The sequence below is a fragment of the Thalassophryne amazonica genome, chromosome 5 (assembly GCF_902500255.1).
Source record: "Thalassophryne amazonica chromosome 5, fThaAma1.1, whole genome shotgun sequence".
NCBI classification, from domain to species: domain Eukaryota; kingdom Metazoa; phylum Chordata; class Actinopteri; order Batrachoidiformes; family Batrachoididae; genus Thalassophryne; species Thalassophryne amazonica.
Genome location: NC_047107.1, coordinates 101,059,283 through 101,081,120, shown reverse-complemented (window position 1 = coordinate 101,081,120; position 21,838 = coordinate 101,059,283). Strand labels below are relative to the sequence as shown.

The 21,838-nt window shown below is 39.3% G+C and overlaps 1 protein-coding gene across 1 annotated transcript in view; it reads left to right on the top strand.

The window, feature by feature from the left end:
• Positions 1–4,324: 4,324 nt before the first annotated feature.
• LOC117511030 (protein FAM214B) overlaps positions 4,325–21,838 on the top strand; it is a 100,649-nt gene continuing 83,135 nt past the window's right edge. Inside the window, exon 1 of the mRNA XM_034170976.1 lies at positions 4,325–4,637. The gene's annotated coding sequence lies outside the window, so the exon portion shown is untranslated. The remainder of the gene's footprint in view (positions 4,638–21,838) is intronic.

Here is a 21,838-nt window from a genome sequence, read left to right as displayed (position 1 = left end):
CAATAGGCTTGAGGTGGGAGCTTTGGGAAGGTCCAGAACCTTAATGTTAGCCTACTTTATCCAATTCACAACCAGTGGATGTGTGTTTGGGATCATTGTCCTGTTGGAAGTTTCAACCATCCAGCTGTTGATTTGAGGTGACGTTGGAGAATTTGGAGGTAGTCCTCCTCCTTCATTATTCCATCCACTTTGTGTGATGCACCAGCCCCAGAGCACAATGCTACCACCATAATAATTTACAGTTAGTAGTGTTTTAAGGTTTGAAGGCCTCACCTTTACTCCTCCAAACATAACTCTTGTCATTGTGGCCAGATAGCTCAGTCATTGTCTCGTCTGTCCATAAAACATTTCTCTACCAGGCATCCATATGGGCAGCTGCAAATTTCAGTGTAGCTTGTACATGTCAATTTTGGAGAAGTTGCTTGGTTGGCACCTTCTCAGTCCATGGCGATGTAAAACTTGCTCCACTGTCGACAGTTTCCAGTTCATGGGAGGTCTGAGCCTTGTTGGTTCCTGGGTTGTTCCTGAACGTCCTAACAAATTTCCTCTCATCTGAGGGTGACAGTTTGGGTCTTTTTCCAGATGTTGGCAAAGTGGTAACACATCTAAAAAATTTGTACTTATATACAGTTGTTTTAACTGATGATCATGGAATCTGCAGTTGTTTAAAAATATCTGCAAGAGACCTTCCCAACTTGTGTAAATCTACAATTCCTTTCTTAGATCTTTACAGAGTTCCTGGGACTTTCCCATTGTTCTGAGCCCAATGACTGCTGTCAAACACATCCTTTTTATGCTGGTAAAGAGAAACTACCAGTTGTAGTCAATCATCATCACTAATGAGGAGTTAATAGGCCTTGGCACGTTAAAAGACATTGTAAAACCTTCGTAAAAGTAGAGTCTTATAAAAACATTTAAATGAATGTATGTACCCATTTAACCCTGTATGTATAATTTTGATGCAGTTTGGACTAGAGGTGATCCAAAATAAGTTCAGACTTGCCTACCCAATTCTTCTTTTTTAAAGTCGTTAATGATGTATGCTGTACCCTGGCAAAAGAACAGTTCAAAGACATCATTATAAGCTCAAAATTACCACAACATTCACACCTGTGATGAGTGCATGTAAATGTCCAACAACAAATCAACTTTTGTATGTTATTTTAGAAGAACTATATTTAGTATGAATGCCTTAGGCCTAAAACACGGGCTGTGTCGCATTTTGAATTTCATTTAGGCAGCTGTGTTAATATGAGGAAAGATTCAGTGATGTGTGTTTGTGTCACATCTGCCTGTTGCACCTCCAGACGATAGACCCGGTGCCTGATTTCACACGGAGATAAAACAGAATAAAATATTTTAGATGCCCATTTTGACAAATAAATACATGCACATTGGACAGAGCAGTCAAGTGTCTCAGAGGCAACAGGTGTAAGGCAAATACCCTATCAGACAGGGTGGAATGTACATAGTGTACAGCTTTCTGACCTTGAGGTCTACTGCAGTACCCATTGAATATGTTGATATTACACACTGTAAATACGTGATTTGGATACCTATTGTGTATAAACAATCTATAACCAACATTCCTGATGGCATGTGCAGGTAATGACATTTTTTTTTGCAATCCAGAGTTAGCTTGTTGTAAATGTTCTCTCAACAGCATTTAGATTCCTTTTTGCAGTCTGTCTCCTACCACTGGTCTTCTCCCCTCAAACATCAGTGACAACTTAGAGACATGAGACCATTTGGTATGTACAGTGCATTCAGAAAGTATTCACAGCAGTGCAGTTTTTCCACATTTTTTATGTTTCAGCCTTATTCCAAATGGATTAAATTTTTTTTTTCCACAAAATTCCACACACAACACCCCATAATGACAACATGAAACAAGTTTTGAGATTTTTACAAATTTTTACATATATAAACTAAAATCACATAAGTATTCACAGTTGTTACTCAATACTTTGATGCACCTTTGGCAGCAATTACAGCCTCAAGTCTTTGAATATTTGGTACTTTAATGTTTCCCATAATCTCCCTGGCATTCCAGCATCTCACAGTGTATGTAAACAATGGCTCGTGAGGATGTGGATGGCACTGATCCAGTGAGTTCACGGGTGATTATGATGATTACATATTCTCCCAAGTTGAGAAAGTTTTCTAGAGGAGGTGTAGCACCAGTGATGGACTTCTGCTGTGCCCCAATGTTGTCTTGTTGTCCATACTTCTCGAGGATGGTTTACATTGTTCCCTGAACCCGAAGTCTGCTGAAAGCAACCTCTTGCGTGATTCATGGATGGCGAGACGGAGCGAGATTCACAACAGCAAGAAAGTGCAGTGCTGTGAATACTTTCAGGACGCACTGTAACTTGATTATTCACTGAAATAAGCTAAAGATTCAGCAGATCTTGCTTCATGTGTAATTGGTTGTTGTCAAAAATCAGATGTTGAAGCTGTTTTTCTTTGCCATGGATGGAAAGGCCATCAGGAAGCAAATTATTTTGAATGTCATTGTAGTGTGAGAAGTTAGCATTGGCACAAAACCACGATTCAATAAATACAAATTTGTAACAAGTGTTTGTTGGTGCTTTGTGTATTTGTGAATGTTCCTTCTCGAGACTGATGTGTATAACTATTGGTCCAAAACGTAGGGACATATTAACCGCATAATGTCAAGGCCAGTAACTTTATAAAACCTTTTAAAAATATCCACTGTTGCTGCATCCTGACCTGCAATATTTTTGGTTGAATATTGAGAATTTCAAGGTGTTCCCCCTCTTTTTGAAATCCTAAAATTGCGTGTGGAATTTTCATTATTTCTTACTGCAACACCCTTTAATCACTTAGTGTAAATTAATGTAAGATTTGTCAAGCTATGCTTCTAATTTGTTACTGTTGTGACATGTCACAATGACTATGTGGACACTGAAAATTTTTTAAAAGTGATTATGCTGTGTGTGTGTGTGTGTGTGTGTGTGTGTATGTATATATATATATATATATATGTGTATATATATGTGTATATATAGTGTGTGTGTGTACGTGATGGTGAAACCTCACCATACCCACTCCAATCTTGAGGTACCAAGAGAAGAACTACAGCAGAACAGCAAAATGGAACATATTTTCTACCAGTTACAGCAACATCAGAAATGGTAACGGCCATCTGTAGCAATTAACCTGACCCTTATATTAATTTATATTTTACCTGGATCTTCAGCAAGGTGTATGCATAATTTAATGTGTTGAAATAAGATAAAATGAAGCAAAACTGTCCCTGTTGTCCATTAGTGGTTGGTTTCAGTCCAAGCAAATGCAATGAACTCATCTTAAACAAGATTCTAGAATATGATTCTAAACTGGGAATCATGGAAATATGCCATGTGTGTTCTGAGAGCCTAGTGATGGTACCCTACATGTCAGAGTGTGATGCATGTGCAGCAACTGTTCCATGAACTTTTAAATACTAAAATTCATGAAAATATTGCAACCCATTTTTGTGAAAAAAATAGCTGTTTTCCTATGTATTGGCATGGCATGGATATTTAACCAATTCATTACACAGTCGTATTACTTTCCCATCCATAGGCCCAATGCACCTGTGCAAATTGATTATATGCAGACACACTTCCTCAAAACCGATGTACACAATTGGAAGGGATGACCAGGTTGTTGGTGTCGTCTCTGGGACTGGAGGAGAACCTCCTGAGCTTATGAAAAGGTTTTTTTGTTTTGTTTTTATCTACACAGGAAAATGCAATCAGGCCTCAATGTGCTGTGAACAGATGGGCGTGGAGTTCTGTGCAGCTGCAAGGCAACATGGGTATCCAACGTGTAGCTGGACTATTCTTAGCTTTGTGACAACATGGCTGTGGCCGATTAAGTAGGAGGGGAAGGGAAAAAAAGGATTATAAAATCATCTATATTCCGGAGTTGCTTATTATTATATTATATATTATTCGGAGCTGATTATTATTAGCAGATGTTAGTCTCGGTGTCGTATAAAAGTTACTGAGTCAGTTTAGATGGAAGTTTAAGGAGTTCTAACGTTCGCCCTTTGGCACTGACGAATGGGAGTAGCAAAAAGAGGAAGCACGTGTACTGGGCGTGTCTTAAAACAACCTACAGGCGAATTGCCGACTGGTATGTCTGAATAAATATGCGTAATTTTAAAAAGGGCGTAATCCATGAGGTCTGATTGGGTAAATGAAATGCATGCGGCCAATCGCCTAAATGACAGGCACTCAGCTGGACGCTAAACCCCGCCTCCTATTTATTAGCTCGCGAAACCCCGGAAGTGTCTTCGTTTAAAGGGACAGAAGAGGAATTTTCGGAAAACGGTTGAAAGAACGAAAACAGCTGCGAGCCTTAAAAAAAAACGAAAAAACACAGCGTGGAATTAACGAAGAGGAGAGACCGAAGTTGTACGATTATTTTAACCAGTGTAGCTCAAATTATCTGACGGTTTTCAGTGTTAAAGTCCTTTCTTGTCCTGCGTGAATCCCGCATTCCTCCAACGCAGCACACAGCTCGGCTAAAAAAAAAAAAAAAAAAAAAAGGCCTAACTCCTGGACCGAGGTGTCAGTCCGTGCACCCTCTGCTCCGGCTTTTCTGCGCTTCTTTTTCTTTTTGTGGTGAGTACACGCCGAAAGCTTTGACCTATCACCCACCCACGTCAACTTTATGTGTGCAAAGGTGTGGGTGTGGAAGACATGCATGATGAATTCAGTGAAGAAACACTGAGTCCTTTACAATAGGCTTGTTTGCAGCTGAACGCTGTCTCTGTCTGTCTGTCACCCTTTTAAGTTTTTTGTTATTGTCATTATTGTAATTTATGTGCTTTAGAACCCAGCTTGTAAACCAGCTGACAGCAGCTTGTAGGTGTCTGGGGACGTTCCTGCTTTGTCTGTCCGACTTTTTCTTTCTGCATGACATTTTGCAGTGGTGAGACCCACAGTGGTACAATTTTCGATTAATACATCGTCACTGTGATAAATGTGTGGTTTAGATGCACATGTAAATACATTAATTGGTGTTGCAATTGCTCGTATATGCGCCCCTGAGATTGCTGGGCTATGTAGGACGTGTGTGTGTGTGTGTGTGTGTGTGTGTGTGTGTGTGTGTGTGTGTGTGTGTGTGTGTGTGTGTGTGTGTGTGTGTGTGTGTGTGTGTGTGTGTGTGTGTGTGTGTGTGTCTTTGGAAGCTATGAATCACTACCTGCAAAAGGACAAAACTGCAATCTGTAACACAAAAATAAGAAAATAACAACACAAGGGCACATGAATAAGACAATCCCAGGACAATACTTAAATAATATCATGCAAGTTAGAGTCTGACCAGAAATGCATCATTTGAGTCAGTTAAATGGAGATGTTGTTTCATAAAAGACCTTGAAGTAATGAAACACACACACACACACACACACACACATATATAAAATCTTGGCAAGTCAGATATTCAGCATAAAGACAGCTGAGGGTTTTTGTGTTGTTGTTTTTGCATGGATTGATTGTGAAATGAAACGTAGGCATAGTTTATTATGGTGATGATTTTAATCTTTATACAGTCAGAGATCTTAATATCAAAATGCAGAGATAGAACATCTTCCTGAAATTGTTATATAATGTGTAAAAGGGTCCTATGTCCAATCTGTCCCCTTATTTATTTATTTATTTATTTATTTATTCATTCATTCATTTTTTTAATTTGCCTTCAGAATGATCCAGTTCTGTCTCCATCATCATTCTTTTTAAAAAAGAGTTGTTCAAAATTTACTTAAGAGAGCTCTTGTGTGAGCACTTAGTTTCAAATGCATCATTCTGAAAGAGTGGTACAGTACAAACAAGACCTTTCAAAAATTAACATAAGAGCATGAATGATTGATTCAGACAAAGTTGAAAATTGGTTCACCTCTGGGCTGAGTGATATTTGAAACACCAGCTTTGCTAAGTGGCCTGCGTGGTACAACATCAATAAGACATTGCCAGAAGCAAAGGACAACGGTGCATCATGAAAATAGGGAAACTGTAGAAACAGGACCTTTCAAAACATAACAATTGTAATGATTTCTACAACAAAGTCACAAATTGGTCAAGGCCAAATAATAATACCTGAAACACCAGCTCTACTGAAGAGCCTATCTGGCATAATATACATAAAACACTTCCCTTTAATAAGGGGTTAGTTCATAATTAAAACAGTTATCATTGGACATAGATCCCTTGGCATGAAACCAAATCCCTTTCAAGATAATATATAGGTAGTGTGATCATCATAATGGCAGAAATTGCAGTACACACATTGTTTCATTAATATCACTTCTTGTGAATTGCACTAAGGGAGCATTGATCTTAGCCCTTGAAATTGCTAAAGGTTGAGGTGAGACTGCTGTTATGATCAGATGCATAGCCCATCTTCCTATTGTCTTGACAAGATATGATTGCATTAGCATAACATGCAGATGATATTGGCTGTATGTAGGCATCACTACATCGCCCATGCAGCACACGTGCATGGGGAGAATCAGTACCTGTGTGTATAGAGTATTTTTGCACCTACATATACACATGCTTCTGCATGAAGATTCTATCTGCAAGCCTACAATCTTTTCTTGTCCTTTCATCGCTCTGACAGCTCATCTCTAACCCCCCCACCCCACCCCGTCTGGGAGAAACCAGTGAGCTTTGTCCTCAGCTGTGCGTGACGTCATGCAGATCTCTCTGCTGTAAAGGAGTAACCCTGAAGGCGAGGTGCATGTTGTTCTGCAGGCCTGGGTCTGGGCTTGTCCCAGTTGAATGTTGTTCCCAAATGCCAAATTATCCTTAGAACATAAGTTCTGCACCATTTACACAAAAGAAAATGGAGTGGAGATTAGAAGGATGAACTGCGACAAATAAGTGACTAGGTAGAGTGGATCAACAATGGGAGGAAAAAATGAATGACAAATGTAAGGGGCCCTATCTTTGACTTGGTATAAAGCAGCACACATTGCAGTTGTAGTGTCATTGGCAGTTTCCACGCAGCATCCACTTTTTTTTTTTAAATACCATATACAGTGGTCCCTCGTTTATCATGGGAGTTAAATGGTAAATGGACTGCATTTATATAGCGCTTTTCCATCTGCATCAGACGCTCAGAGCGCTTTACAATTATGTCTTACTTTCACCCCGATGTCAGGGTGCTACCATACACGGCGCTCACTACACAAAATAACCCGCGATAAGCAAAATCCGCGAAGTAGTCAGCACTATTTTTTGCAGTTATTATAGATGTTTTAAGGCTGTAAAACCCCTCACTACACACTTTATACACTTTTCTCAAACAGGCATTAACATTTTATCACTTTTCTCTCCTGTGTAAACACTTTCTTTTTTTCTTCTGGGTGAGAAGATTATAAACAGACACACGCAGAACACAATGCGCATGCTCTCCCTTCGCTCACTGCCTCCAAGGGTACGGATGCGGGACCCGCAAAGAATCCAAGTCCTCTCTCGGTGGCCACGGAGCTCTGCGGCTGCGGTCAACATCCGCATCAAAACAGCGAGCGTAGTCTCTGGACCTGTTGCCAGATTTGACGCAGCTCCGCACAGCAGACAGGAGGGCGGTGTGAGTGGCCCGCTGCTGCGTTTACCGAGCCCGCAGACTCAGTAAGTGCATCTGAGGCAGTGAGAGCAATTGCGGTGATGCCGACCGGTGCTGCGACCGGCCCGCCTGATAAGGACACAGAACACAATGTGCTGTTTAAAAGAAAAAAAAGCATGCAAAATTGCACAAAAAAATCCACGAAACTGCGAGGCCGCGAAAGTTGAACCACGTTATAGTGAGGGACCACTGTATACCTGTGCTTATGCGGACGTGTTGGTCAAAAATTGGTGTGGAAAGCATCAGAAAGCCTTTGTGTCCTGGCCAACTAAAAACCTCATGTAAAGTCCAGCACATTTTATTCAAAGAGCACAATGGTCAGAAACCCTTACTTGGCAGGCCCACCATGCATGCACACTGCACACAGGAGCAGTGCATAGCGCATTGTAGGACCACAAAACTGAATTGAACACAAAAACTAGCACTGAAACAAAAATAAGTAATGCAAGGAACCCAAAACATTAATAACTGGCTGGTAGCATGCTTTTAGTTAGGTCTGGAGTTTAAACATGGTTTGAAACTAAAACATAGACTACTGAAAATGCATTTTCATCATGCACAACAAACCGTGCTTTGATACGGAAACACAATCACTAATCACACACTCCAGCGTAACACAAAAAAGTTCACTCCATCTGAATGTGCTCTGATGGAGTGCATGGCCAGTTAAATCAATCAATCACTCAGTTTATTTATATAGCCCTTTCCACAGCCCAGAGGATGGCCAAAGTGCTTCACAGTCAGTTAAAAAAACACAGAATAACTGAAAACCATAAGACAATAAACAAATTTAAAACTGATGCATCAATAAAAATATACATCCAAAAATATTACTAAATAAAATGTCAGAGCACTGCTGGTTGTGCAAAAGGCATTCTAAAAAGGAATGTTTTTAATTTAGATTAACTTGACCCAGGTCAGTGATGGTGCAGATCTCGGGGGGAGCTTGTTCCACAGTCTGGGTGCGGCCACAGAGAAAGCCTGGTCTCCCTAGAGGCAGTATCTGGACCTCGGAACCTCTAGTGCATACTGGTTAGACGATCTCAAAACTCTGTTTTCGTCCCGATGTGTCAGCAGCTCGGCTAAGTATGGTGGGGCCAAACCATTCAGAGCTTTAAAAACAAACATAACGATTTTAAAAATGATTCTAGCCTGAACTGGAAGCCAATGCAGAGCATAGAGGACTGGGGTGATATGGTTGCGTCTACGTTTGTTAGTTATTAGATGTGCTGCAGCATTTTGAACCAGTTGAAGTCGACTGGGAGACTCCAACATAAAGTCCGTTGCAATAGTCCAGCCGAGAACGAATAAAAGCATGAATGGCTTTTTCCAGATCTACACAGTTTAAAAAAGGCTTCACCTTTGTTAAAAGCTGTAGTTGATAAAAGCTTGACTTTACCACAGAGTCAATTTGTTTGTCAAAGTTAAAACCACTGTCAAACATTACCCCAAGATTTGTGAGAGTGGGTTTAACCAACAATCCCCCAGAGTCCATTATCTGTGAGGCACCAAACAGAATACACTCAGTCTTGTCTTCAGTTAAGTGCAGGAAAATAGAAGACAACCATTGTTTTATTTCTGTGATAGAACTGGCCACCCTGTACCCAGTGACCGTGTCAGTTTGTTCCAATGGGAGGTAGATTTGAATGTCGTCTGCATAACAGTGGAACGTCATATTGTGGTTAACAATGATTGATCCAAGTGGCAACATGTATAGGGAAAAGAGAGTGGGGCCAAGGATTGAGCCTTGCGGAACACCACAAGCAAGAGAAGCACTTGAAAGAGGACAGGTCAGCAATCATTACAGAAAAATGCCAATCAGAAACATGATGTGAAACACTTCAGAACAGTGCCGTCAAGTCCAACATGTTCTTTTAGATGGGACAGGAGGACTGAGTGGTCAACTGTATCGAAGGCAGCTGTCAGGTCCAGGAGCACTAAAACCATGGGGTTAAAGACAGACCAACCAGGTTTTAATTTGCTTTAAAATGTACTGCAGTTGATTGGTCTTTGTACTTTCATTCCTTCAGGAATTTGCATGTTATATTCCTTTCAAAGGCAAAAACGGATGCACCTTGGCCAGTGAACATGCATAGCAGTGGATATGACTGATAATCAAACTGTTTATTTCCAGCGTTTTGTGATACGTCTGCCTGCTGTACATAGGTCATGCATGCAGAATTGTTTCCTTGCCAGAACACCTGTTATTTGTCAGTGCAACCTTTTAAAAACAATGAACTTGACACACTCTAGTTACAAGTGATGACAGGTGCCACTCTGACTGATTGAATTTATGGTATACCCACATCACGCCCATGAATAATGTTGACATATAACACAGCCCCTTTACGCACCACACCCTGGTTTGTGCTGGGATTTAGCTTGCGTAAATGACAGCATACTTGCCCCGACAGCATTTATGACAGACGTTTCACCTACCATTAAGCTAGGGCCCAAGGAATCTCCTGTGATGCCTACATTTTATGCAGGTATTTAAAATTTTATGTTTCGTTATATCACAAGGAAATATAGTGTGCATCAAGCCCAGTGAGTTATGCAGCTGTGTGCTGTGTGATAACAGTATATGGCATACATACAGCCATTAATACCTAGTTAGACTGTTCTGGAAGATTAGTTCACTTATGTATGTTGCCCATGGGGAATCACCGGCTCTAGATTGGGTAGTTTATAAAATAGGTAGCCGACATTTTCCAAGGGCGGTAAAAGGGTGGAATGGCGTGTGAGTCCAGAATGTTTTTAGAACCTTAGACCTCAACAGTTTTTAGAAGAGGAACTCAACCTTTTTTATTTCCTGTTATTATGTAATTTTTTATGTTAATTTACCAGAATGGAATGAAGTGTTTTCACTTTCTTGTATCATTATTCATGTGTCCTTGTGTTGTTATTTTGTTATTTTTGTGTAGTTTTAACATATTTGCAATTATATGCACTTACATTGAACTTACTAAATAAAATCACACAATCACACTTTTAATATAAAAATGATTTACTGCCCCCTGCTGCAAAGGTGTGCGAGTCCAAAATATAATTAGCAATGTTAGCTAATATTCGTAGCATCTCCAAAACTATTAGTCCTATTGGCGTTTTATTTTGGTGGTATTCATCCATTAACCAAAATACATAAGCACACCAAACAGCAAATGTAAGCTGTACTCTGTACTTGATCAAAGTTGCTTGCTTGCGTGCACACACAGCTTTTTCTCTATGCAGGCACTTCTAATTTTTTACATAAACAGGCTGGGGATCAAACACAATACACATTTCACTTATGGTGTCAGCAACATGAGACTGAACTTACTCATGGTAACAGCAACCTAACAATTAAACTGACTAAACCAATTGAACTACAGAATCACAAATCAATAACACTAACAACACTGTTAAACTAACATGACCCACAATAACATTCATTCAAACTCCCATGGTACATTGGAGAACAACATTCATTGTTTATTGGTTAGCTAAAATTGCTATTTTCTCAAAAAAAATTATTCCTATCAACTTTCTGTTTTTGCAGCGTTCATCCTTGACCCAAAATACATAAGCATGCCAAATGGCAAATGTCAGCTCTCCCCAGGTTTTGCGTGATCGAGGCCACACACACACACACACACACACACACACACATACGAGGTCTATTAGAAAAGAAACCAACAGTTTTATTTTTTTTTTAAAAACTATATGGATTTGAATCACGTGTGATTACATAAGCCAAGCTTGAACCCTCGTGCGCACGCGTGAGGTTTTTCACGCCTGTCGGTGACGTCATTTGCCTGTGAGCACGCCTTGTGGAAGGAGTGGTCCAGCCCCCTCGTCGGATTTTCATTGTCTAAGACGTTGCTGAGAGACTGGCGCTGTGCTTGATCAAAAAGTTTTTAAGAACTGTGAGGCACATCCGAATGGAGACCATTTGAGAAATTCAGCTGGTTTTCGATGTAAATTTTAACGGCTGATGAGAGATTTTGGATTGTTTCTATCGCTGTAAGGACTTCCCACAGAGCGGGACGTTGCGCAGCGCTCCGAGGCGACGTCGTCATCCTGTTTCAAGCTGAAAACCTCCAAATTGAAGCCTCTGTTGACCCAGGACGTCGTGAGAGAACAGAACTTTCAGAAGAGGTCGGAATCAGCAGTTTATCCGGACATTCCACTGTTAAAGGAGATTATTTTAATGAAAGACGTGTGGACGGATTGGCGCGTTGGCTCGCAGCCGGCTCGGCGCGCCCGCCACAGGAAAAACACCTCCGTGTTGATAACCATTTGTAAAATCCAGGCGGCTTTTGGTGGCTTTCAGTTGAGTATCTGAGAAATTGTTTAACAGCAGGGCATGTTCCAACTTGTCCTTAAGGCTTCCAACGGAGGTGTTTTTCCTGTGGCGGGCGCGCCGTGCCGGCTGCGAGCCGACGCGCCAATCCGTCCGCACATCTTTCATTAAAAAAATCTCCTTTAACAGTGGAATGTCCGGATAAACTGCTGATCCCAAGCTCTTCTGAAAGTTCTCTGTTCTCTCACGACGTCCTGGGTCAACAGAGGCTTAAATTTGGAGGTTTTCAGCTTGAAACAGGATGACGACGTCGCCTTGGAGCGCTGCGCGACGTCCCGCTCCGTGGGAAGTCCTTACAGCGATAGAAACAATCCAAAATCTCTCATCAGCCGTTAAAATTTTCACCGAAAACCAGCTGAATTTCTCGAATGGTGTCCACTCAGATGTGCCTCACAGTTTTTGAAAAAATTTTGATCAAGCACAGCGCCAGTCTGTCAGCAACTTCTCAGACAAAGGAATTCCGACGAGGGGGCTGGACCACTTCTTCCACAAGGCGTGCTCACAGACGAATGACGTCACCGACAGGCATGAAAAAACTCACATGCCCACGAGGGTTCAAGCTTGGCTGATGTAATCACACGTGATTCAAATCCATATGGTTTTTTAAAAAAATAATAAGGTCGGATACTTTTTTCACAGACCTCGTATATAGATGGTAAATATGTTATATTTGGGTAAAGACAAACTGAGGACAGGTTTTTCTGATCCTATCTGAATTGATTAGGTTCAGATTTATTGTGGGTACATTGCAACAGCATTGTAGCTTGATTCTATTGTCTTTCAGAGTGTAACCTTTGATACTAGTAAAATGCCTGCGATAGGATACAGTATTTACCTTGTGGTGCGCTGTGGATCCAAACTACCTTTTCTGTGTTCAGACAAATGGCATATGTGTTCCTTTGCTCTGTGGCTCATTTGACTGAGGGGTTAAGGTTCTTAGTTGCAGTTCTCTTTACCTTACAGTGCTGGTGGCTTTTAAATTCTGTGAGCTCATGAAAGCTTGTTGTCAGGCCTCCATTGTGTCTCTGCAGGATGTTTCTCACAGTGAATACATATTCATATATAGCCTGTATAGGCGAAAAAGGTCAAAATGCTTTTATTTTAAAGCATTATATATACCGAAATCAAATTCCTCCTCTCCAACTTGAAATACTGCCCATCATTGTAGTCACTGCCTGTCTCTCACACATCTTAACATCTTCATCATGCTCACCATCATCACTTATTCTGTGGTTTTATCAGTCAACTGAGCAACTGTAGAATCATCTTTAAATAAATATTGCCAGTTAACTTTTTCTTTAATATTTATTTCATTCATTTAAAAGAAAAACAGAAAAGCAGAAACAAAGCACCACAACACCAGAATGAAAAGGAGCAGAAAGAAGAACAAGTCTTATGATTTCTGCCCCTTTTAACAATACAATCTTTCATTATCCAGCATCATAGTCAACATTATTTAACAGATTGCATTTCTTTAACTTGTCACATACCACTGACCCATTTCATAATTATGACCATTAATTAATAGATTACATCTCTGACAGGTTACATTTTAAACTTAAGACACTCCAAACATTAACAGATTACCTTTTTTTTTTTTTTTTACTTTCTTGCAGCCCACTGACTTATTTCATAGTTTCATACCTACTTAGTACATCTAATTTAATGTTTTTTAAATAATTTAAGCAACCTTAATTCTTTAATTTCTTTATTAAGATTGTTCCATAATTTGACACTATTTACTGCAATACTCCTTTCCTTTACTTTGGTTCTAAATCTTGGTTTTTTTAAAGACTTCTATTCCTTTCAATTTAAAACTACTTACTCTTTTTTCAAACATATTTTGAATGTTTGTTGGTAAAGTATTTTTATTAACTTGGTACATTGTTTGTAATATTTTCAGATCAACTAAATCATAAAATTTAAGTACCCTATACTTAATAAACAATGGATTAGATGTATCTCTAAAACCACTGTTACTAATCACTTTTAAAGCTCTTTTCTGCAAAATAAATATAGGTTGTATATGTTGATCCCCGGATTTCTACACAATAAGTTAAATATGGGACATTCAATGAATTGTACATTGTTAATAAACCATAAATATTTAATGAATATTTTACTTTATGTAAAACAGCAATGGCTTTCGCTATTTTTCAATTTATGTAATTTATGTGTGACTTCCATGTAAGATCTTCATCAATCATGACTCCTAAAAATTTTGTTTCTTTTACCCTTTGTATATCCATTCCATCTATTTGTAATGACACATTTTTTTTCATTCTATCATTAAACAATATAAAATTTGTCTTATTAATATTTAGTGACAATCTGTTTATATCAAACCAATGTTTAACTTTTTCCAACTCTGTATTTATCACTTGTGCTACTTCCTGTATATCTGATCCAGAGTAAAACAGCGTTGTATCATCAGCAAATAAAATGCTGCCAAGCACATTGGATACATTCACAAAATCATTAATATACAAAATAAACAGTTTGGGTCCAAGTACCGATCCTTGTGGTACTCCATAAATAATGTTACACAATTCTGATTTGGTATTATTTATCTGAACAAACTGTTTTCTATTTTCTAAGTAGCTTTTTACCCACTGATGTGCAACACCTCTTATTCCATATTGTTTAACTTGTGAAGCAATCTTGAGTGGTCTATAACATCAAAAGCCTTTTTCAGGTCGATAAAAATACGAGGGCTGTCAATAAAGTATAGGTCCTTTTTATTTTTTTCAAAACCTATATGGATTTCATTCATATGTTTTTACGTCAGACATGCTTGAACCTTCATGCGCATGCCTGAGTTTTTCCACGCCTGTCGGTGACGTCATTCGCCTGTGAGCACTCCTTGTGGGAGGAGTCGTCCAGCCCCTCGTCGGAATTCCTTTGTCTGAGAAGTTGCTGAGAGACTGGCGCTTTGTTTGATCAAAATTTTTTCTAAACCCATGAGGCACATCGAAGTGGACACGGTTCGAAAAATTAAGCTGGTTTTCAGTGAAAATTTTAAAGGCTGAGAGATTTTGAGGTGATACTGTCGCTTGGACTTCCTACGGAGCGGGACGCCATGCAGCGCTCCCAGGCGCCGTCGTCAGCCTGTTTCAAGCTGAAAACCTCCACATTTCAGGCTCTATTGATCCAGGACGTCGTGAGAGAACAGAGAAGTTTCAGAAGAAGTCGGTTTCAGCATTTTATCCGGATATTCCACTGTTAAAGGAGATTTTTTTAATGAAAGACGTGCGGGCGGATTGCAGCGTCGGCTCGCAGCCGCTGCGACGCTCCGCCACAGGAAAAACACCTTGTTGGAAGCCTTATGGACAAGTTGGAACATGTCCAGCTGTTAAACAATTTCTCATATACTCACTCCACTGAAAGCCATCAAAAGCCGCCTGGATTTTACAAATGGTTATCAACACGGAGGTGTTTTTCCTGTGCCGCTGCACCGCGCCGGCTGCGTCCTGATGCGCGGACCCGTCTGCACGTCTTTCATTAAAAAAATCTCCTTTAACAGTGGAATATCCGGATAAAATACTGAAACCGACTTCTTCTGAAACTTCTCTGTTCTCTCACGACGTCCTGGATCAATAGAGCCTGAAATGTGGAGGTTTTCAGCTTGAAACAGGCTGACGACGGCGCCTGGGAGCGCTGCGGGACGTCCCGCTGCGTGGGAAGTCCTTAAAGCGACAGTATCACCTCAAAATCTCTCATCAGCCGTTAAAATTTTCACCGAAAACCAGCTTAATTTTTCGAACCGTGTCCACTTCGATGTGCCTCACAGGTTTAGAAAAATTTTGATCAAACAAAGCGCCAGTCTCTCAGCAATTTCTCAGACAAAGGAATTCCGACGAGGGGCTGGACGACTCCTCCCACAAGGAGTGCTCACAGGCGAATGACGTCACCGACAGGCGTGGAAAAACTCACGCATGCGCACGAGGGTTCAAGCATGTCTGACATAAAAACATATGAATGAAATCCATATAGTTTTTGAAAAAATAAAAAGGACCTATACTTTATTGACAGACCTTGTACTTACAAAATAATCCTTATTATCTATTGTTGTTGATATTTTCTCTGTTAGTTCCATAATTGCCATAGCTGTCGAATGTTTTGTTCTAAATCCATACTGAGCATTATTTAAAATATGATGTTTCTCAATAAATTTATCCAATCTTGTCACAAAAACTTTTTCAATAATTTTAGAAAACTGTGGAAGCAATGATACTGGCCTGTAATTAGAAAAATTATGTTTGTCTCCATTTTTATATAATGGGACTACCTTAGCAATTTTCATTTAATCTGGAAAAATCCCAGTTGACAGAGACAGATTACAAATATAAGTAAATGGTTCAATAACAATTTCTATTATACGTTTTACAGTCATCATGTCTAAATCTTCATGGTCAGTTGATCTTTTGCTTACACATTTTTTTTTACAATATTTCTTATTTCATCTTTTTCCACATTGTCCAGGAAAATATTATTGACCGTATTTACCAGTGTATGTAATTTATCTTCAATTATTGGTTTATTTCCCACCAGACTTGATCCTACATTTGAAAAATAATCATTAAACCCATTTGCACCTTCTTTTATGTCATATATCTCTTTATTTTCCTTAACAAAGTAATTTGGAATAGTTGCTTTCGCTCCATCACTATCAATCACACTTTTTATAATTCCCCATGTTACCTTCATATTATCTATACTCTTATTTAATTGTTCACTGTAATAATCTTTTTTTTGTTTCCTAATTATTGTTAATAGTTTATTTTTATATTTTTTGTATTTATGTTCTGATTCCTTTGTTTGCAATTTTAAAAAGCACCTGTATAAATAGTTTTTCTTTGCACAAGCATTTTTTATTCTCTTTGTCAGCCATGGTTTATTTACTCTTTTCTTACTAATTTCTATTAATTTACCATTTTTATTGTATGATTTCATCAATATTTTCATAAATGAGTTATATGCTACATTAACATCACTGACATAAACTTCTTCCCAATTTTGGTTTTTAAGGTCATATTTTAATGCCTCTAAGGCTTTTACTGACTTATCTCTTTTAAAGTTTGTATCAGTTTTTTTGTTGTACCTATTTTTATATTTAAGTATTGAAAAATTGGTAAATGATCACTAATATCTGTCATGAAGATCCCATTCCTGATAATTTCATCTGTTCTATTTGTAAATATATTGTCGATTACCGTTGCACTTTGCAATGTAATTCTGGTTGGTTTTGTTATCAAGTGGAATAACCCCAAACTATACATTGAATTCACAAAATCACTTATTCTTTGGCAACTGGAGCTTTCTATGTTAATGTTAAAGTCTCCACATATAAAAAGCGTTTTGTTTTTAATTTGATGGAATAACTATTATTCTATCTGTAAATTTCACAACACAAGTGTCTGGTGCTCTGTATACACAACTGATTAGAATATTCTTAGATGTTTCATGTACAAGTTCCACTGTTACAATTTCTATGATGTCATCCACAGTTGTCATTTCTTCTACAATTGTACATATCAGATCTGCCTTTATGTACAGAGCAACACCCCCGCCCCTTTTATCTCTTCTGTTCACAAAATAGAGCTCATATCCCTCCATTTGAACATCAGCCATGAGATCATCATTAAGCCAAGATTCAGTGATTACAACAATACTAAATCTATTTTTAAACTGATTTAAATAATCTTTTATTTGTGACATTTTACAGTACAAGCTTCGACTGTTTATATGTATGAGTGACAGGGTATCTTCTGCAATTTTTTCACTATTTAGCTGTTCTACCGTATAATACTCACAACCAATCGTTTTTAAGTCAAATATACTTTCATCAATATTAGTGTCTATGTCATATATTTTATCATCTGTTTCCATGTTTGATCTGATTTTTTTTGTTGGTCCAATTACCAACAGACGTCATATTTGATTGTCTATTCAGGTCTGTATTTCGTAAGGTCCTCCATGTTTTTGATTTGTATACCATTTGTTCCTTCTTTTACTCTAATCCACACCCTGCAATTCCAGACCCATGTAGCAACAATGTGTTTCTGTTTTCTTAGTAGTCTTGCCTCCCTAGCAGTATCTGCATTTTTTTTTTCGTTAGATGCTCATTTATATAGACACTCCATCCATCCATTTTCTTCCGCTTTATCCAGAGTCGGGTCGCGGGGGCAGCAGCTCAAGCAAAGCCGCCCAGACCTCCCGATCCACACACACCTCCCCCAGCTCCTCCGGGGGAACCCCAAGGCGTTCCCAAGCCAGCCGAGAGATGTAATCCTTCCAGCGTGTCCTGGGTCTTCCCCGGTGCCTCCTCCCAATGGGACGTGCCCGGAACACCTCTCCAGCGAGGCGTCCAGGGGGCATCCGGAAAAGATGCCCGGGCCACCTCAACTGACTCCTTTTGACGTGGAGGAGCAGCGGCTCGACTCCGAGCTCCTCCCGAGTGACCGAGCTCCGAGCTCCTATATAGACACTCGTTCCTTTCAAATTTTTTGCCTGTCTTAATAACTCACTTTTATATTTTCTGCTTGTAAATCGTATAACAATGTTAGATAGTTTATTCACTCACTCAGCTTCACATACAGCAGCTGTGTCCACGCTGACATTCATTATGAGTGACCATAGTTTGCACGGAGTTGCATCATGTAGCTTCCATTCATTCTAGAGATTGATTTCAAAAAGTGAAAATATGGGATGTGATAAATGCCACTGTAATGGACCAGTAGAAGTCAGTTGATAATTGTGAGTAAAAGAAAGCAGCCCATCATATTAAAATATGCTTCTAATGGGAAATGCACTTTCCCATTCAGTTGAATGGGAAATGCACTTTCCCATTCAGTTGAATGGGAAATGCACTTTCCCATTCAGTTGAATGGGAAATGCACTTTCCCATTCAGTTGAATGGGAAATGCACTTTCCCATTCAGTTGAATGGGAAAGCATGTCCAAATGTTGGCTGGTCTGTGTAAAGTCACATTATCAGGTGAGAATTGTAATGATAAAAGAGAAACCTATTTCAGTGTTAAATAATTGGAATGAAATATTTTGAGAAAGATTTGGGTCACCATCATAATTTTCTGCTCTCTTCTTTGGCTCAATATACCATCTCATCGTAAAATTGTATCATAATACTAAACCACTTTGACAGAAATAGATACTCCACCATCCTGTCAGGTTATGAAAATTTAAGATTATTAAGATAGCTTTAGACTTTACTTTAGTCTGAAGAAGCACAAGTTTCTCTTATGACTTCAGTTTTAGAGTAACCACTTTGACAGTTTCTTGAAAAACTGTCTAACAGGCTGATTTACCAGTTTTGATTTACAGATTGATTATTAACTGTGGAGCTAAACTTTTTTTTTTTTTTTTAACACTCATCTGACATAAACATGAATAAAGGTTCATAACAACAGCTGCACTGCATAATTGGTTATTATCCTGCATATAAGCAAAGCAAAGATAACAGGGAATTGTTTTCACGTGTGTGTGTGTGTGTATGGACAAGATAAATAAAAAAATGGCTGGGTGGTGGTCTTCAAACTTGGCGAGAATATTACTTGGATAGATATCGAGGGATGAATAGATTTTGGAGTAGTTTAGTCAAGGAAACATGGTCTAAAAAACACTTAAGAGAGAAACCAAATGAGCCACACAGCCACAGCGCTCGGATGCAAAAAAAAAAAAAAATATTTAACAAAGGGTAAATGTACCATTTTCGGCAACAGCCCTTTGTTATTGCATCACCTGAAAAACACTTAAGCCTAGATATATGATCTAAAGCATACAGTGGGGGAAATAAGTATTTGACCCCCTGTCAGTTTTGCAGGTTTTCCCACCTACAAAGAATGGAGAGGTCTGTAATTTTTATCGTAGGTACACTTCAAATGTGAGAGACAGAATCTAAAAACAAAATCCAGAAAATCACATTGTATGATTTTTAAATGATTAATTTGCATTTAATTGCATGAAATAAGAATTTGATCCCCTAGAAAAACAGAGCTTAACAACTGGTACAGAAACATTTGTCTGCCATTACAGAGGTCAGACGTTTCCTGTAGTTCTTGACCAAGTTTTCACACACTGCGGCAGGGATTTTGGTCCACTCCTCCATACAGATCTTCTCTAGATCTTTCAGGTTTGGAGTTTCAGCTCCCTCCAAAGATTTTCTATTGAGTTCAGGTATGGAGACCGGCTAAGCCACTCCAAGACCTTGAAATGCTTCTTACGGAGCCCCTCCTTAGTTGTCCTGGCTGTGCGTTTCAGGTTATTGTCATACTGGAAGACCCAGCCATGACCCATGTTCAATGCTCTTACTGAGGGAAGGAGGTTGTTTGCCAAAATCTCGCAATACATGACCACATCCATCCTCCCTTCAATACGGTGCAGTCGTCCTGTCCCGTTTGCAGAAGAGCACCCCCAGAGTATGATGTTTCCACCCCCATGCTTCACAGTTGGAATGGTTTTCTTGGGGTTGTTCTCATCCTCTAAACATGGTAAGCGGAGTTGATTCCAAAATGCTCTATTCTGGTCTCATCTGACCGCATGACCTTCTCCCATGCCTCCTCTGGATCATCCAGATGGTCACTGGTGAACTTCAGACGGGCCTGGACATGTGCTGGCTTGAGCAGGGGGACCTTGCTGCCCTGCAGGATTTTAAACCATGACAGCATCATGTGTTACTAATGTAATCTTTGTGACTGTGGTCCCAGCTCTCTTCAGGTCATTGACCAGGTCCTCCTGTGTAGTTCTGAGCTTTCTCAGAATCATCCTTACCCCGCAAAGTGAGATCTTGCATGGAATCCAAGGCCGAGGGAGATTGACAGTCATCTTGTGTTTCTTCCACTTTCTAATAAATAATCATAACAGTTGTTGTCTTCTACCATGCTGCTTGCCTGTTGTCCTGTAGTCCATCCCAGCCTTGTGCAGGTCTACAGTTTTGTCCCTGGTGTCCTTAGACAGCTCTTTGGTCTTGGCTATGGTGGACAGGTTGGAGTGTGATTGATTGTGTGAACAGGTGTCTTTTATACAGGTAACAAGTTCAAACAGGTGGAGTTAATACAGGTAAAGAGTGCAGAATAGGAGGACCTCTTAAAGAAAACTTAACAGGTCTGTGAGAGCCAGAATTCTTGCTGGTAGGGGATCAAATACTTAGTTCATGCAATAAAATGCAAATTAATTATTTAAAAATCATACAATGTGATTTTTTTTTTTTTTTTAAGATTCTGTCTCTCATAGTTGAAGTATAGCTACGATAAAAAATACAGACCTCTCCATTCTTTGTAGGTGGGAAAACCTGCAAAACTGACAGGGGATCACATACTTATTTTCTCCACTGTATATTTATCAGCAAAATACCTGACTGATATGAATGACTGCATAATGAAGTCACACAGAAGGTGTATGACAAATTCATACATAGTCAAAACACCATTACAGTCATATTTCCGTGTACATTTATATTGTGGTGTTTAGAACATGCAGCATGCGCATCAATGCTTTGATGCCTTTCATATTGACGTTTAAAATAGGTGATCTTAGGAGAGCTGGAAGAGACAGAACATCATTTTCTGCCTTTTGTCTGCACCTTTTCAGGCTTTTGTGTTATTTCAGAAAGCAGTGCCGATAAGTACTGCAGACTGCAGTACTTATGGTTCTTCTCCTGCTGAGATCCTCAATAGTGCTGCAATTCACTGCCATTAGATCATGTCTCCTCCACGTTGTGTGGTTTTCTGTCTGTGCTTAAGAACAACTCCATGTTTTGTTGATATGAAAACATATTTCAGTCCCAAGGTAAAAATATACAAACAAACTAAAAAGTCCTTTGTTATATAGTAGGACC